Genomic DNA, 13,196 nt, shown 5'->3' on the forward strand with positions numbered 1-13,196 from the left:
GCAAGCTGCTAGGCAGTTTAAAGAAGATGAAGAAGACCGTGAGATTGAGGTGTCAGATAGACAGCGTTGCATGGCCATTGATAAGTGTTATCTGGCTTTGCCACCTCCTGTCTCGAATGTGCCGAGGGATTCTGAAAAGGATCCTTTAATGTCGCATTTGTTGAGTTCACCACCTCCTTATATGCAGAGTGCTACGGCACCTCCGCAACCTCCAGTTGTGCAACCTCCAGTTGTTGTGCCTCTTGCTGTTGTTCAGCCACCGTTTCTTCCACAGTTGGTTCTCCCACCTCCGGCGCAGCCTTCTCTAGGGCTGCCGGCTTTGCCTTTCACTCCTTTGCCTCAGACACCTTTGCTTTCTACTCCTTTGCCTTTAACTTCTTTTCCTACTGACCCTATGTCTTCGTTTTCTCAGAATACTTTGTCTCATGTTCCTGTGTCGACTTCTTCTCCTTCTACTCGACAGCGAATGGTTGAAACTGTCACTAGCATTTTGTCTCCTCTTTTTGGGTCACTTAATATGACCCCCGTTTCGGTGAAGACACAAACGTGTAGTCAGCTCCCGAGTTTCGAGGAGCAAGCAGTGTTAGATCTCCTTGCTCGTAGATGGGTTTTGAATGCTTCCAGGTATGATCTACAAGCGGTTATGGATGTTTTTCTACAGTGGGAACCGCTGAAGCAAAGGTATGTTTTTGATGTTGTGTGTACTTTTCTTCGTGAAGAGTGGGACGATACTGAGATGGGTCCTATTCCGTCGAAGGTATTGAATGTTCAGTCCGATTTTGTTAAAGGGACGATAGTGGGTCCCGATGTTGAGAAAGCAGTTGCGACGGTACTTGCGTTTAGGAGCGATTTTCCTTCTCAGCCGTTGTTTGAACCTGATCCTTCTGTCAGGAGAAAAGTGAAGCAGTACCCCATGAGAGAAGTTCCTCCGGTATGGAAAGAGGAAGTTGTGGCTAATGTTAATCAGGGTATTCAGGCTGTACCAGCTCATTTTCAGCGTGTCTGGGTACATGTTCCGTGGAAGAGAGCTGAAGTTTTGGCTCTTAAGCAGACTCTACCTGACCCCCGTAAGAATCCTGCAGGGTATTACAAGGAGTTGTCCCAGACAGTTGACGCATGCATCATGAATTTAGCTAACATAGATATGTTGTTGGGTAGTGTAGTTCCTCAACCTTTGTGGGCGAAGATTCGTCATGAGAATCATGCAGTGGAGTTAGGTGATACATGGGCGAATATTGTTGCTGCAGATGGACGTCAAGGTGGAGGAGCTAAACCTGAGCCTTTAGTTGCGGAACTTCCTGGTAGGATTATTACTTTTATAATGACTTTGATGCCTGCTATGCAAGTGAATTGGGATAAGTTAGCAGCATGTAAGCAGAAGAAAGACGAAAGTGTGTCTGATTTCTTCACTAGGTTTGAAGAGACGTTTATCGATCACAGTGGTCAAGATATGAGTACGGAAGGTGGCCAAAGGTTGTTTGTGGATAAGTTTGTTCATAATCTGCTTCCCGAGTTGTGTAATAAGTTGAAAGACTCTGAGAGCTCATGGGCTGTTTCTTTGTAAGCCCAGATATTGGCTACTGCACAATATTATGAGAATAGAGATAAAGATGAGAAGGATAAAGCAGAGAAAAAGACTAAAGAATTAAAGAAGAAGGTTCTTTTGCAACAGGCGTATCCGCCTCGCTTTAATCAGCGTGAGTTTCAGCAACCTCAGCAGTTTCAGAGAAATATCACAGAAGTCCGAGTCTTTTCAGCAGCGTGTTCCAGTAGGTCCTAATCAGTTTGCGTATTGTAAGGAAGAAGGCCACTTCAAGAATAGTTGTCCGATTTTGCTACAGCGTGCGAATGGTGTGTCTGGTGTGAGAGGTCGAGGTGTTCAACAAGTAACTAGAGGTAGAGGACGTGGTGTGTTCCCCCAGAATGGACGTTCCTTTCCCCCACAGAATTCTATGAATTGTTTTGATCAGCAGAATGTCGTGTCTGGTCGGTCGACTCAATACTATGCTGATGATTACTATGTTGAGAGTGAGAATGCTGACAGTAATGATTGCTAGGAGAACCATAGACAAAGAGAGGGAGTAGTGTCAGTTCCAGTAGATCAGAGTGGACCTTATGTTGAAGTGATTACATCAGGTGTGTCTGAGCCTTTTCTGTTGGATACTGGTGCGGCGAAGAGTTCTATCATGCACTCTAAACTCCCTGGCGCACCTTTGTCTGGCTTGACAAATGTTTCGGTAGGATTTTCTGGCGCCCCAGTTCGTAATCCAGTTTATTGTCCCTTGTCTCTTTCTGTTGGGCCTTGTGAATTGGACGCACCCCTCATTTTGATGACAGGTTGTGGTGAGAATTTGTTGGGTTTGGATTTGTTGAAAAGATTGCATGCGACGTTGCATTGTTCTCCTTCAGGAGTACAGCTTATATTAGGTAAGAGAGTGATCTCTCCGATGTATTTGTCTAAAGATCGGCTTCCATTGGAATTGCGCTCTCTCCCTGATACTCTTTGGGCTACTGGTCCTAATGACGTGGGTCTTTTGGAGATTCCACCTTATGTTGTGACGCTTAAAGCGAATGTTAGATTGCCACGTATTCCCCAATATAGGATTTCTAGTGATGGTGAAAGAGCGCTTTTAGCGATCATCTATGATCTGATTGAGAAAGGTGTGATTGAAGAAACGAGAGGTAATGTGTGTAACAGTCCAGTTTTGCCTGTCCTGAAGCGTACTGACTCTTCTCAGCCGCCTGTGTATAGGTTTGTGATCGGCCTTTGAGAGGTTAATAAGATTGTTGTACCGCAGTTTCCTGTTGTTCCGAACATTACTGCTTTATTGACTATGATCCCTGCTTCAGCTGCCTGGTTTTCGATTATCGATCTGAAGAATGCTTTCTTCAGTATCCCAATTACCGAGGAGAATAGAGATATTTTTGGCTTCTCTTTAGGAGGCCGAAGCTTCCGGTTTAAACGCGCTCCTCAAGGTTATTGTGAAAGTCCATCCATCTATAGTCAGGCTTTGAAAACACAGCTTGATACGATTGTCTTGCCTGCTGGTGCTGCTCTTTTTCAGTATGTGGACGATCTGTTAGTTGCTGCTGATGATGAAGAAATTTGTAAAGAAGCTACTCTTTCTTTGTTGCGACATTTGTCTGACCTTCACCATAAAGTGTGACCTTCGAAGTTGCAGTATTGTCGACAAGAAGTGACCTACTTAGGTCATCTCTTATCGAAGGAGGGAAGAAGGTTGACCCCAGAACGAATTCAAGCGATTGCGCAAATGACTGTGCCAACCACACAAAGAGAAGTGCGTGCTTTCTTGGGTATCACCTCGTACTGTAGACAATGGATTCCAAACTTTTTGTTACTTGCGAAACCTCTGTTGGCACTTACTCTTAAGGCTACTCCGAATCCTCTTATTTGGTCTGACGAATGTCAGAAGAGTTTTTCTGCTCCAGTGGTGGATACTCCCGACTATAGTAAGCCTTTTACACTCTATGTTCAGGAGAGAGAGGGTTGTGCATTGTCAGTTTTGACGCAACAGTTTGGTGACAAGCAGCGTCCATGTGCGTATTTCTCGTCGACTTTGGATCCGGTAGCGAGAGCGTTGCCGAGTTGCTTGAGAGCTACAGCGGCAGCGTCTCTTTCTATTCGACAGTCTGTTGGTTTGGTGATGGATAATACGTTGATTGTGAATGGTTCCACATGCAGTGGATACTTTATTAAACAGAACTAAGACACAGCATTTGACTAGTGCGCGATTGTCAGGTTACGAGTTGACGCTTTTGGCGAGTCATGTGCATATAAAGCGATGCAACACGTTGAATCCAGCTACGTTGTTGCCGATTACTGTAGAGACAGATGTTCAGGAACAGCATGATTGCTTTCTTAGGACAGAGGAAGAAACGAAGGGTAGGATTGATCTGAAAGATTCTCCTCTTTCGAATTCTGATGGTACCTTATGGGTAGATGGTTCATGCTTCAAGCTTCCGATTGGCGATACGACTGCAGCATATGCGGTTGTGACTTTGCATACGATTGTTGAAGCTTCACGTGTTCCACAGAATTCAGCTCAAGCAGCAGAGTTGACTGCACTGACGAGAGTGTGTGTGTTGTCAAAAGGAAAGAGAGTGACTGTGTATACCGATAGTCAATATGCGTTTGGTGTTGCCCATAGTTTTGGGCGTTTGTGGAAGGAACGTCGATTCCTTACTTCCCATGGTACGAAGATTCAGCATGGACTGTTGGTGAATGAACTACTTGAGTCACTTACATTGCAGACGCAAGTTGCGATCGTGAAATGCAGTGCACATAAGAAGGTTACAGATGACGATGGTCGTGGTAATGCCTTTGCAGATGAGGTAGCGAAAGAAACGGCGAAAGATGTGACGAGTCGAATGTATGTTGCAGGTCCAGCGAGATGGGTTCCGGATAGAGGAATGTGTGAAGGCACAATAGAGAGTGTGAAATCGATTCAGGCTGAAGCTACTGAGAAAGAGTTGAGTGTGTGGAGAGAGAGTACAGGAACGTTGGATTCGACTGGTTGTTAGATTGAGTTGTCAGAACACCAGCGATGGTTGTTGCCTGATGCATATGTGCTTCCAGTGGTTATGATGGCACATGGAATGGCTCACATTAGAGCAAAAGGAACTTGTAAGTTGTTGGCTCCAGTTTGGGAGAATGGTGGAATTCCTAAGTGTGCGGAGAATCTGGTCAAGAATTGCATGGTTTGTCTGATGTATAATCCTGGCAAGGGAACTCCAACTCCAGCTGGTCATTTTACGCCTTTGACGTATCCGTTCGAGGTATTGCAATTGGATTTTATCCACATGGAGAGATGTAACAATTTGAAATATGTCCTTGTGGTTGTTTGTGCCTTTTCAAGATGGGTAGAAGCTTGCCCCCTAAGAGATAATACTGCCTTATCCACAGCTAAAGTCTTACTCAAGGAATTTTTCCCTAGGTTCAGTTTGCCAAGGATGGTGTGGAGTGATAACGGAAGTGAATTTGTGGGCCTGGTCATGAAGAGAGTGTGTGAGGGTTTGGGCATAAAGCAGAAATTCCATGCTGCGAATCACCCCCAATCAGCTGGTTTAGTCGAGTGCTATAATGGCCCCCTGAAGCTTAAGCTAGCCAAGATTCAGGCGAGTTCTGGTCTCCAATGGCCCGATGCACTTTTGTCAACTAGAACTACAGTACATTCTCGAATAGGGCTTAGCCCATATGAGATAGTATTTGGTCGCTCAGCAAACGTGTGGGGAGTGTCGAGGCCGACAAAGTTTAGCGAGATTGAATATCCTGTGTTGATTGATTATTTGTATGACCTGACGGCTAAATTGCATGTCTTACATCAACAGGTTCATGATAACCTTCCACAAGCATCTGAAGATCCAGGTCACACTATTAATCCTGGACACTGGGTTCTAGTACGTAACTTTCAGCGGACCAAGAATGATCAGCCCCGCTGGACTGGACCACACCAAGTACTTTTGTCAACACGAACATCAGTGAGAGTCCACGGCAAAAAGAATTGGATCCACGGCGTACATTGTAAGCGGGTTCCTTTACCTCTGCCGTACGACCAGTGGGTCCGTGAAGGTGTTGGTGATTCGGATACAGAAAGAGTGCCGAAATTCGTGCCGTTTAGCGACGCACATTTGATATGGACAAGGTCTGAGCGCGAGGACGATGATATTTTGCAAGCAGCTGTGGCTCCGTCTTTGAGATTGGACACCACTGAGCCTGAATTGTTGTTTCGAGATCAGACTGTGCCTGGTAAAGGCCGCTATAATTTGCGACCAAGAAACAATGGACAAATAAAGAAATAATTCCTTTTTGTTTTTGAAAACTGCACTCTCTCATCCAAGAAGCTGTTTTGTTCTATTTTTCTTTTTCGAACCACCATCCGGGTTCAGCTGTAGGGTCGCGGTATCAAGACTCGGAGTGGCAAACCGTGTAGACGCAAGGTTGACGGTTCTGGTTTGTTCTAGGGCGTTCCCTGGACTTACAGAAGCACACCTGAGCGAAGAAAACCAACTGCCGCGAACAGCACGGTTAGAGGATGGAGTTTTTGGAGCTTGAGAGAGTTGTTGCAGAAATTAACTTTAAGACGAAATTATGTAAATTAATGCGTAGCAAATGTTTCTTAATAACGTGTCTTTTGGTGTTTCTTAGTATGACGTTGTCTTTGGTGGGCTGGATTGTTTTTGCTACCCAATTGACATCTGCACCCACCTCCCAACCTATGTCTTTTCCTACTACTATTTCTTTGCATTCTTTTCATACTTTACCTGAACATGAACTGATTAGGAGGACAGAGTTTATTAATAATTCCTTTGTACAGCTTCTGCATCAACACCAGTTGGTAGTGAACACCACTAGTTGTTGGGTGTGTGGTCTTATGCCACATACTACGGATAGAGGTATTCCCTATTTGGTTCTGCCATTCAGTTATAATGGGTCTGTATGGGCGTATCAGACGATGTTTATTTATGCCCACAAAGTCTATCCCCTGCGTTCCATGAAAGATAACTCGAGTAATAGTGCCTTAGTGAAGGGAATAACGGATATGATTAGAGATATTGATACATATGAGACTATTCCTAAAGATGAAACATTAGCTTATATCGGATGGAACGTGACTGGATATAGTGTTAGTCTGAGTGAAAAGCAGTGACGGAAAAAGTCACCTCCGATTTGGATCGTACCCCATTGTGGTTATTTTTTTCTGCAAGGTAATGGCAAGAATCTGAGAGCTCAATTGGGGAAGAGTGTTTGTACTCGGACATATGTTTTTACGCCCCAGACTTCCCCACCGTTTTTAGCAGCTAAGGGCACGTATATTGTCTGCTACGATAGAGCATATACATGGTTGCCCCCTGATTTTTTGGGAACCTGTTATGTTGCATATTTGTTACTCCCTACGTATACTGCTGCTACAGATTACCACAGAACGAGAGTTGTTAGAGGTGTCTTCGATCAGGAAGATACAGCGGGACAAGAATTGGGAGACTTTCTCAAGGGTTTCCTGCCGTTTTGGGGATCTATGGCAAGTAGTAGAAACATACGGCAATTGACGAGAGTCGTTGAGTCCACCATAAAGGAAACTGCTGGTGCCCTTAGTAATTTGACTGCTGAGCTTCAAGCGGATCGTCTTATGACATTACAGAATCGTATGATTTTAGATATCATACTTGCAGATCGAGGTGAAATATGTAAACTGATCCAATCGAGCTGCTCCGTTTTCATACCAGACAATGCTCCTACAGTATACCAAGCCATTTCTAAGTTACATAAGATCTCCGAGTCTGTACATGTGGATGAAGGAGATTGGTCGTTGACTGGATGGTTTTGGGGACTGTTGTCCACTTGGGGATGGAAGATTCTGATGATCATCGGGATGGCTTTAGCGATTCTTTTTTCGTGTTGTCTCTGTATACAGTGTGGTCCTGCCATATGTAGTCTTTGTGCTACTATGTGTGTAAGGAAACCTGTCTCGAGAGAATTACTGAGTAATAGGATGATGCTCCAGCAACATCTTGATGGTCTGATGAAGATTGATATAGACCTAGATTCAGATTGACGTGAGTTTAGGTTATTGCCTATGTAAGGGCAAAAGGAGGGTCTGAGGTTCCGTGAATTCTGAACCCGTTTTATAAATGTCATGGTTTCGTTACGAATTTGATAGTAGCGAACCGTAACTACTGAGTGCGGCAAGTACGAGGGATTTCGTCATATTAGACCGATGGATTCACTATGTATTTGGGGATTTCGTTCCGAACCGTGGGTTCCATTTTGTGCATGGCAGCCATTTTGTGGTTGCCCTCACATAGGCCGATGACTGCGGCCGAACGAGTCTTTAGTTCACGTACACGTTAGCTGACTTCTGGATGACCCGAGTGAACTGACCTCGTTGCCTGAAGCTGACCTTGCTAAGCCAGTTCCTTGCCTGGTAGCTGATCAAGATTGAGGATCAGAGCACAGGACATTGTAAAGTTTATTACACACACACAAACCCCTTATCCTGCTCCTTATCTGTTTCTGTTTCTTCCTTTATGACCTCTTTATGATTTGGGTTGTAGTCCATTTATTATGGGTTTGTCCGGCTTGTGCAAGAAGGAATGCTGGGCTTTCCTGTATAATTAATTCTGGACCGGACAACTGAAAAGTGGGTTTGTCGTCATGAGATACCTTTTGTAATGATACCTATGATTGGACAAATTGTAAATAGTGGATGTTTGTCCAGAATGTGATTTTTGGCATAAAAGAGGATCACTCGCCTTACGAATTTGAGCAGTCTCCTATGTATATACTTGTGTTGTACTTCGTGGACTTCTGTTTCTGGCTGCAGCCAATAAACTCGATCTCTGACGCCACCGAGAAGTATCCCGTGTCTCTGTATTCTAAGACAGGTGAACCCGAAGACTTTGGGCGTGCCCCTGGTGCCGCTGGGTTCTAAAACCCGGTTCTTCACTCCCCCCTCCTTGGATCGTCCATTCGATTTCCTGACAACACCCCTCGGAGGGCCCCTTGACACTGCTGTCATGCCTATGTAAGGAAAGGTATGCCGAATTGTCCCCCCAATCATGACCTCACGTACCACACGCCAGCATAATTCCCCTACTATCTTGCCTCCCCAATCAGGCACCTCTATTGAGGGCGATGCAGACGCCAGGCCAATACATTGTCATGAAACATTTCATTAGTGAAATGAATGGACCGTATTTGCAGTCCTTAACGAGCGCACAGCATTTACTTTCCATTAATGCATCTTTTCTTTTTTTGCACATTAATCAAAGTTCAGTAAAGTTTTTTTGTGAAATATTCTTTTATTTCCAGAGTTCAATCACACGTGAGACATAATTAGTTGAATTGCTTCTAATGCCGGAGATATGCTCATCCGAGCCTTTTTCTGGGCACGTATCAACAAAAAACATCCTCAGAAGTGAATCAGTTGTTACCCAATGCATTTCAAGCCTTCTTCAGGGGTTTCACTACAAATAAAGAACATGCAGTCAGTTTTAATTTTAAGCCCAAGTACCTACTTTGTACAGGATTAGTCACTCGAAATTTAACAACTTGAGACCTCCGCCTTATCTTGCATATAGCCCATAGTTAGCGTTTTCCCTCTAATCCTTCATAGTCCCTCTGAAAACAGCATAGTAACCAGTCACCTCAAGCACCTGAAAACCCTTTCCAATTCCCAACATTTCCCTTCTCTGCATTGCTCAAACACACCTCGTGTCTATCCATATACCCTTCTTAAACCTCCATATTCTCACTGCCAGATGACTCCCTCCTAATGACATACCTTATAGTTTCTTTCCGATGTGTACTGTTTTCTCCCGTTTTTTTACATACCGGCATCAACCTCTCTGAAAACGGGAGAAAACAGTACACATCGGAAAGAAACTAAGCATGTTCTTTATTTGTAGTGAAACCCCTGAAGAAGAGCCGCTTAAGGCTTGAAATGCATTGGGTAACAACTGATTCACTTCTGAGGATGTTTTTTGTTGATACGTGCCCAGAAAAAGGCTCGGATGAGCATATCTCCGGCATTAGAAGCAATTCAACTAATTATGTCTCACGTGTGATTGAACTCTGGAAATAAAAGAATATTTCACAAAAAAACTTTACTGAACTTTGATTAATGTGCAAAAAAAGAAAAGATGCATTAATGGAAAGTAAATGCTGTGCGCTCGTTAAGGACTGCAAATACGGTCCATTCATTTCACTATTAAGCTTATGCGTGAACCAGGGCGGATCACGTGAAAACGGGTTGGACGCTCAGTTGATGATCAAGGATTAAACATCGAAACTAGTCAAACGAAGGTGTGCACAGTAGCACTTCTCATGAAATGAAACATTTCATTACCAATCCTTGCGAGGTGCACTGCGTCCTGCAGGAAATAACGCTCACCGTTTATGAAACAACGGAGTATGTATGCCAGCTTAGGTGATCTGAACATTTTACTAACTTTATTGTTTATCTGTTTCCCCGAATTATTCAAAGCCCTGACTGATTTGCTATCCCTCCCCTGCAATCTTGGGATGGTGTTATATCATGTTAACCCCACCTAAGGTAATTGTTCAGCCAGCCAACCAATCTCAGTGATCAATAGCTCCAACAGCCGTCGGTGGCCAACATGCACCAAATTGTTACCACCCAGATGTAGTATGATGACACCAGGGGGTATGCATCCCTTGGTTAACATGTCTAGAGAAGACCTCAGGTGGGCCAGCTGTAAGACCCCTCGATCATAAAAGAACAGGCAGTAACCAGCTTCTTGTGCCCTGGGCAGAAAATCCCCTGCAAAATAGTCCTTCTGCATGCGCGAAACGTATCAGTGTCCTACAATCAACACGTCTGTAATCCCTCCAAGTCACCTCTTTGGGGACAGGGACCGCCGAGAATTCCAGTTGCTCACCTGACTTTTTGTACTCGCAATCTGCATAAGCATGAAAAAAGGAAAGAGAGAAATCAGGGATCTGATCCAGTCCTCACAACATATGCAACCATACGTACTCGATACAGAGATCCCCATTGCAGCCGTCTCAGTGGAAGTCCCAATCCTAAAGGAGTGAGACCCAAACGCTGATGGCTCGTAGCCAGCTGCTCATAGGGCTCTGTGAAGGATTCTGCAGAACTGGTACCTGGTCAGAGGAGTTCCATCAGCATGGACAAGTAACGGGCACCACCACACTCCAAACTCAGTGAGCTAAGAATGCCGCTAGGTTCTCAACTGGGCAGCATTCGTTACCTGTGGCCCTATGCAGCAAGATGTGGTTGCCTCTACTGACCTGGTCTGTCTTGGAGCTGGGGATATTAAGTGCCAGAGCTCCAGCCCCATCCAGCCACTGAGCATCTGCCAGTTGTAACCCCCCACCCGTATCTTTCTTGTTCATGGCTACCAACTCGCTCACCTTGAAGGCTCCATAAAAGGCAATAGTAAATGCCGCCCTAAATAGATAGACCTCATCCGGTGAACCACAGATGTCTTCCAGGGACCCCAGAATTGCTGCTAACATGCCCGTATCAATCTGGATTTGCCCCTCTAAGCGATGCCCTCCCTCAAGGCCCTTTGAACCGAGAAACACTTGGTCCCATCACTGTGCCCCAGCATTTTTGCAAATAATTATATTACTGCTCTGTGCGCCTAGTGCAAGTCACCAACTGCGCCTCACCCCGCAGTGCCCACAGCAATGCCATGACTGAAATGGAGGTAAACCAAATCACAGCCCCTGCATGCCCCAAGAAGTCGCAATAGTCCCTTCATAATCACGCCTTGTCCTGAGAGCTAAGCTGGCTGCCTCAAGATCTTTTAAACTTGGGCACAAAGACACCACAGATGGTCCAGGACGGGCGTAAATGAGTCCGCTGCTCCTGGGTGATGGAACCTGAAAGCCTGCATCCTCAAATAAGATAATGTGTCAGCAGCATTGTATAAAACACCTGGTACAATCTTGGCTTTGAACAGCACAATAAGCTTCAAACACAGCGGAACAATTTCCTTCAACAGTCTTAGGATCATCTTGCATTTTGCCTACTGCTGATTAATGCACTCTACCACTGTCATATTATTAGACCAGAACATGACTGACGGATTGTGGAACTGCTATGGCCAAATAGACAGTGCCGCCAAAATTGGAAACAGCTACCATGGTGATCCTAAAATAGAGCTAAATCCTCACTGTCTCATTCTTTGGTGAAAAGACCTAGCTCACTGGTTCTGGGTTGAAAAGGCCGCACCCCCAACCCATAAAATTCCTGCAAAAATGACTCCCAAATTCTCATATCCTGCCTTACCTTGCTAAACAGTTTGCTATGATGATATTTAACTTTTAGGCCAGGCATGGCTTGGACGATGGACTGTAAAAATGGGAGTCCAATGGGAATGATCCGCAAGGCAGAATTCAGCTGCCCAACCATGACCAACACCTGATGCAATGTGACCTTCTTAGTCCCCAGTAATGCTTGCAAAGCTTGATAAAATGCGTTAACCTTCTCCACAGGAAGGAGAACTCTGCCACTGAATCCAGCTCTATTCCCAGGAACACAATCATGGTGGGCCCCAGTGTCTTGCCTTGCACTAGTGGGATCCCAAACTCACTCATCAATTCATGAAAAGTTTGCAGGGACTCAGCGCATTGCCCCATCCCAGGTGGCCCCAGAAAGAGAAAATTGTTGCGGTAACCCAATACCCATTGATGGCCTAACCTTCGCCTGAAAACCCATTCAAGGACCATACTGAACTTCTCAAAGTATGAGCAAGAGACCGATCAGCCCAGGGGCCTACACCTATCAAAGTAGAAGGCCCCCTCAAATTGGAAACCTAGCAAGTGAACATCCTGTGGATGCACCGGGTGTAAACAGAAAGCAGATTCAATGTCAGACTTTGCAGCATCTAAATTGCCTGAGCAAGGGAATTGTCCTTAACCGAGCATAGCGCCCCATCTATTGTCTCATTTACTGACTGTCTACTGGGTGCTGACAGGTTATGAAGCAATTTAAACTATTTTTTAGGAGCTACTCCTAGAGGGGAGCTCAAGAAACCATCCAACAGAATCTCATTAAATGGACCTGGCACCCTACCAAGACTCAACTCCTTCCAGATTTTTGTCTGGCCACTTCCGGATTGGCTCTGAGTGACTGTTGATTCCTACTACAGGGACAGCCCAGGTAACCCTCTGCTGGGATCCTAAAACCTTCCTTGAAACCTTCATACAATGTCTGAGCTGCCAAAGGATTATTGTATTTATTGAGCCATGTTAGCATTGCTGTCAAGTTAACCGGCGAGGGAGCTTTAGCCAAAATGACGTAATCAATCCTGCTTCTTGGCACCCTTTACTTTGGACTTCTAAAAAAACTTAAATTCTGGATTGGAGGCCAAACAGAATGAGCAACAGTGCTTAAACGTACATGTCCCAGCTGGCCTGGTACAAGTTCGCCTGTTAAAACCCAAACAGTCACCCTTTCCTGTCCCCCCAGCCGGGCTGCTAGTGGACCCTGGCCCTACACAAAAGGGCTGACCGGCGGTAGCATCCGCGTGGGCATGTTTCATGTGAAGGAGTCCTGTGATGACCTCTATCTGATCCCATGCTAAGGTTAGGTTAGTAGACTTAATCCTCCTGGACTCCTTATCAGTTTCCTTCCAGGCCACCCCACTATACTCGTCATAAGCACACATGATCCTATTTTGATAGC

The sequence above is a fragment of the Lissotriton vulgaris genome, chromosome 2_1, assembly GCF_964263255.1.
Source record: "Lissotriton vulgaris chromosome 2_1, aLisVul1.2, whole genome shotgun sequence".
NCBI lineage: Eukaryota > Metazoa > Chordata > Amphibia > Caudata > Salamandridae > Lissotriton > Lissotriton vulgaris.